Source organism: Bos mutus, chromosome 11 (genome assembly GCF_027580195.1).
Source record: "Bos mutus isolate GX-2022 chromosome 11, NWIPB_WYAK_1.1, whole genome shotgun sequence".
NCBI lineage: Eukaryota > Metazoa > Chordata > Mammalia > Artiodactyla > Bovidae > Bos > Bos mutus.
The window spans coordinates 44072075-44078074 of NC_091627.1; the positions used below are offsets into that span (position 1 = coordinate 44072075).

At 46.6% G+C, this 6000-nt stretch overlaps 1 long non-coding RNA gene across 2 annotated transcripts in view; it reads left to right on the forward strand.

The window, feature by feature from the left end:
* The window catches only part of LOC138989885 (uncharacterized), a 148815-nt gene extending 144316 nt beyond the window's left edge, over positions 1 to 4499 (forward strand). For both annotated transcript variants that reach the window (XR_011466037.1, XR_011466036.1), the window contains one exon: positions 1231 to 4499. This is a non-coding gene — a long non-coding RNA (uncharacterized lncRNA). The remainder of the gene's footprint in view (positions 1 to 1230) is intronic.
* The last annotated feature ends 1501 nt before the right edge of the window (positions 4500 to 6000 follow it).

Genomic DNA, 6000 nt, shown 5'->3' on the forward strand with positions numbered 1-6000 from the left:
TGGTAAAGAATCCACTTGCCAATGCAGGGGATGTGGGTTCCATTCCTGGTTGAGACGATCCCCTAGAGAAGAAATGGCAACCCACTTCAGTATTCTTGCCTGGGAATCCCTATGAACAGAGGAGCCTGGTGGGCTATAGTCCCCGGGGTTGCAAAAGAGTTGGACATGACTGAGCGAATAATCAACAGCAATTAGTTGTGACATCTGTTGTGACAGATGTGCCACATTCATATAAGATCTTAACAACAGAGGAAATGGAGTGCTGTGTACATGGGAACTTTCTGGACTATCTTTGCAACTTTTCTGTAAGTCAAAAACTACCCTAAAATAAAAAGCTTATTTTAAAAAGAAAATTAAAAAAATAAAGCATAAGAGGAAAAAAAAGAATAGGTGCTTTGGAAAAGCATCTCATACATTTAAAATATGCAGTAGGGTTGGGAACCACTGTTCTAAAACAATAGTCTTTAATCTTGGCTGCACAATTACATTCATCTGGGGAGTTTTTAAAACGGTTGATGTCTGGACCTCCCTCCCAGAAATTCTGATTTCACTGGATGAGTGTGGCCTGTGCATGGGGATTTTTCAAGACCCCACCAGATGTTTCTAATATGTAGCCAGGGTTGAGAACCACTGCTTTAGAGATTTGTGACTCAAACTGTGGTCTGAAAACCAGCAGTATAGACATTATCTGAGAACTTGCTAGAAATGCAGAATCTCATCCCAGACCTACTGACCCAGAATCTGCCTTTGAAGGAGAGTCTCTGGGGGATTCTCATATATATTAAAGTTTAAGAAGCATTAATCTAAAAAAGTGATTTGCAAAGTGTGTTCCCTGGAGCAGCAGTGGCAACATTTGGGAATTTGTTAAACATGCAAATTCATGGGTCATTGAATGAGAAACTCTGAGAGGCAGGATGCGAGATTCCATTTTAACAAGCCATCCAGGTGATTCTGGCACATGCTAACATTTCATGAACCATAAATCTAGAAGGACAAGGCAATATTTCAGACTGAAAAGCCACTAGGGAACCTGGCCATCTGAGTATTTTAGAGGCTTAGGGGTTAACTCACTTCCGTAAACTCTATGTGTAACTTTAGCTTCTAAATCCAAAAGACTGAGATGAATAACAGTTTCTCTTCTGTGAGACCCACCTTCCTCCCATCTTGGGACACATCCGGTCAGAGCAGAGCTTGACATTTTTCTCACGGTCTCTCTGATCTCCCGTTCAGGATCCCTGCCAGAGGCTACAGTGACTCCTGCCCCTAAGACTGCCTCGCTGATGAGTTTCATATGAAACAAAGGAAAGATGGGGCAGCGCGAGCCGGAAAGGGAAACAGCACAGCCATGGAGACCCGAACGGCCAGCTCTACAAACTAAGGAAGCAAACACTTGTCTGCTCACAGGAACTGGGTCTTCTTTGTGACCCAATGCACAAAGTGAGACCTGGGGAAGTGAGAGAGACCACTGCAGTCAACTTCAGGAAGGAGAATGCTCCCCACAGGTGCAGTTCTCGGGCTGCTCTCCTCTGTGTAACAGCCTGCAGCCCCAGGTGGGATTTGTCACAATATATCCAACTCTTTTCTTGTGACTTAGCCAGGCCTTGGGCAGGCAGCAAGCTGTAGTTAGAGTGCAGGTTTTGATAATGGGACAGGTGGACTAACATCTCACACTAATGAGATCCAGGATGAGCTTTCCCTCTGTTCTCTGTTTTTGTGGATTTTCAAGCAATGTTCAGAAGGATCTGTAAACGTGCTTCAGGGACCCAACAGAGGGCTGAATCTCCACTGGAGAGTTTAATTTGGTATAGAAATAGCTTTATATCCTGCTCATCCTCCTCCCTTTGTAGGAAGTGGGGGGCTCCTTTGGTGAGACAGAGTAAAGACGAAGATACTTTGCTAGCGTTAAGAATGGGACTTCCCTAGCCGTCCAGTGGTTAAGAGTCTGAGCTTTGATCCCTGCATCCCACATGCCATGCAGTGCAGCAAAAAGAAAAAAAAAAGTGTTAAAAAAAAGAATGAGGTCATATCAATGAGAGTCATATGCTTCTGTGATGGGATCATTGAGATATTATTTTGAGGTTTGTTCTTGCTATTTTTTTTAATGAAAATTTTACACTCCTTCAAAAACGATTTATATTACAGACAACCTCTCTGTTAGCTTTTGTTTTTCAAAAGCCTGAGTTTCTTCTGAGTTTATGAAAAGTGGGAAGGAAAAGAAGGCAGAAGCAGGGTGACAGAGGAGGGAGAATCCCCAAGGCTGAGAAGGTGATGGGCCCACAGGCCCTAAAGATTATGTTGACCCCTGGCCCGTTCTCCGAGAAAGTGGCAGAATTTCCAGAAGGAAATGTTGAACAGGGCACCTAGGAGGTAGAGCCTAAGCATGGCGTTCCCAGCCTCCACAAAGATCCAAGTACAGAGCAACAGTTCTGACTAAAGTCACTGGGTAACAGGGGCCTTGAAAGGGGACTAGCATGAGCTAAATATCTGAGGGTCTTTGGGGATCTTCGCACTGCCTTAGAGGTTTTAAGGTCCCTAGTAATGACTGAACTCAAATTTTCTGCTAGCCCAGTGGACCAGAGACTTAAAATCAGATATAAATAAAGCAAGTTAGTGTGACATTTCTCAGGTCCCTGGATAATGGAATAAGATTCCTGCCTGCTCCATTAGCAGAAGAAAAACTTGTCCTATGATTTAAAAGTGTCTGAAAGACCCCAGAACACTTCCACAAAGGGACTAACATAGCAGCTAGTAAGGAGGTGTCCCCAGTTCCCGGAAGAACCTGATCAGCCACTTCAAATCCATCGCCAATGCTTGAAAAATAGCACTCACCTTCCTGGGGGGCAGCTGCTGGTCTGCTAGAAGGTAGGATCAACCAAGCATGCGGTCACAGTGATCGTTCTAGGCTGACTTGAGAGAATGCTCAGGAGGGTCCCTTGAGCAGGAATACCAGCCTCAGCCTCTAAACTTCCTCAGTAGAATATTTATTCCTTCAAGTCTTCAGGTCTTCAGACTTCAGTACACGTATTCCTGGGAAACCATAAACCTAAGTGTTTGTAATTAGTGTTTCTCAGGTGTGTTCAATGAAAATAGTTGGATCAGAATCCCCTGGGGAACTTGATCAAACTCGTGTATTCCCGCACCCTGCCCCAGACCTATTGAATCTGGTCTTCTGGGAATGAGGAAAGGGGCAGAGTGTCTGTGTTTTTAACAAGTATCCCAGGTGACTTGGTCCTCTCAGTTCTGAGACCTTCTAGGGTGGAGTTAGGGGAAGGGCAACGACTTGACAGTAATCCTGTGTGGTGCAGGGGTCACTATCCTGGGGGTTGAAGACCAAAGAATAGCCTCCAGTGTCTGTGTGACTCTAAGCGGGTGTGAAAGGTCTGTGCGTATGAGCTGATACGTGTTTCTGTGGAAGAGGCCCATCAGGGCTCTCAAGCCTTGCTAATGAATTCAAGGCCCTGACAGAGCAGCATGTGTCAGCATCACCCTGGAACTTGTTCGAGATGTCTACTCTCAGGACTTCCCTGGTGGTCTAGCAATGCAGGGACATGAGTTCAATCTCTGGTCGGGGAACTAAGATTACACATGCCGTGGAGCAACTAAGCCTGGACGGTACAGAGCCAGTGGGCCACAGCTCGGGAATCTGTGGGCCCCAAAGGAAGATTCCACGTGACCAAAGGAAGACCCCCACCCTGTGCCGCACCAAGACCCGAGTCAACCAAATAAATAAAGGCATATTTGAAAGGAAAAAAAAAAAGGAATGCCTACTCTCAGGCCCCACCCCAGTTCTGTGGCCTCAGAATTTGCCTCTTAACACAACCCCCTGGCCATTCTCTTGCACATTAAAATCTGAAAAGCACTGATCTATGGCACGCGGGGACACGGAATGGTTTTGTGTATTGCAGCAGACACCCTCTCCAGGCTCTTGCAGTGCCAAGAGCAAAGGCCTGCTCCTCTGTGTGCTTCTGGGGATCAGCCAGCCTGGGCCTCCCATTGAGTGGCCAGCACCCTTTCCCATCTGTGAGCTTCAGACTCCCCACCAAGAAGGTGAGGTCTGCATGGGACAGCCAGAGCAGGTGCCCATCTGCTCCTGGGGCTGCAGGGTCTGACCCCCTGGAGCGGCAGAACTGAGAGGTGGTAAGAGAAAGGGGTGAAATTGCACCCCCACTCCTTTGGCTGCAGGCTGTGTGGGCAAGAGGAACAAAGAGGGCGCGGGGGTGGCATCTCAGCTGCAGGCTCCCTCTGAAGCCTGCCTTACTGTCCTCCCGCTGCTCAGAGCTCACCCACACCGCCCTTTCTCTTCGACAACGCCTGCCAGAAAACTCATTACTCTGCTCCCAACATGTGGCTGGCCAGGGGCCAGGGTCTGGCTGCCGACAGAGTGACTAACCTCTTAGCCAGCGATGGCGTTCCCCTCCTAGCAGCAGCTGGCACTGCCTCAGGCAATGGGCACAGCTGGGGCAGCTCTGGCCGTGGCCTTCAAAGGCTTCTTGGCTCCATTCTCTGTGTGTCACCACTTTCCTACCTGCTCTGTCCCCTCCTCTTCTTTCTTTATTCATCTCTAATTCCTTCTGCTGTTATTTCTCCCCACTCCCCTTCAACCCATTGTCCTCATCTGCACAGGAATACAGTTCAGTATTGCCCAGAGTTACTGTCCTTTAACCCCACATATCCTTCTAGCCACTGCTCTAGTTTCCTCTCCCCCAGCAGTAAAACTTCTTGGAACAATATTCTTCATGTATTATTTATCATTCCTCCTTTCCATTCATTCCTTTACTCGCTGCAACTTGCCTTCTATTCACACAGCTCCATCCAAACAGCTCTTACAAAGCCCCCCATGCCCACCATGGTGTAAATCCAACAGGTGCTTCAGTCTCTCCACTGGGCTTGACTTCTCAGCAGAAGTGGACACAGTGACACTCCCTCAGTCCTTGTCTCCCCTCACATCCCAGACTTTGTATTCTTTCTAGTTCCTTCTTAGCAGCTGCTTTTGTCAGCTTCCTCTTCTATTTCACCCATGAATGTGTCAGTCTATCTTCACTCAGCTCTGGGCCCTCCTTTCTTTTTTCCTGTCTTCCTTTTTTTCTAAAATTTAGGGTCTAGAAGATTTCATTATAGAAAAACAGTCATTTTTTTTCCTGGAGCATCTCAATGCAGGCTGAGATTCATCCCTAAGGAGCGAGAAAACATGAACCTTAATTTCTAACCATGATAAGTACTTTGAAAAAAGTTAAATAGGGAGAGACCCTAGTAGAGCCCCTCATTTATACTGATGTTTATTGGGTGGGGGGAGGGGAGACCTCATGAGAAAGCAACATTTAAGCTGACACCTGAAAGATGAGTGGAAGTTGGGCAGGTGCAAATCAAAACAATACAAAAAACAGCAAAGGCTAATTCTGATGACATCCACATTCGTACCTACAACCCAGACTTCTTCTCTGTGCTCTGTTTATACCTTCTGGACATATCCACAGGATTGTCACTCAGGCATCTCAAACTTACTACAATCACAACAGAAATTTGTGTTTCCCCACATGTACTCGTTTTCTTTCAGACTTTTCCTCCTTTAGTTTATGGCTTCATTTTCTACTTGTTGCTTAAACAGAAACCTGACAGTCCTTATTGACCCTTCACTTTCCCTCACTCCACAAGTACACCCCAATGACAAGACCTGTTATTTCTACCACTAAAACATATCAATAATCCATCCCCTTTACTACCACCAACCTGGTTTAAGCTTCCATCTTTTGTCACTATCTTTTGTCTGGATGACTGCTATAGCTTATCAGGCAGCTCCCCTAACCTACACACAGGCCACACCCCTTCCATTTTCCATGCAATAGCCAATGTCACCTTTAAAAGTTGTGGCATTCTTGAAATCCTTCTACAGCTTCCCCTGTAACTCACAGCACATGCTCTCTGCAGGCATGTGGGATCTGGCCCCTGCCCATCCTCGAAGCTTGGACTACCTTCTGCTCGCTCACTGCACTGAACACTCAT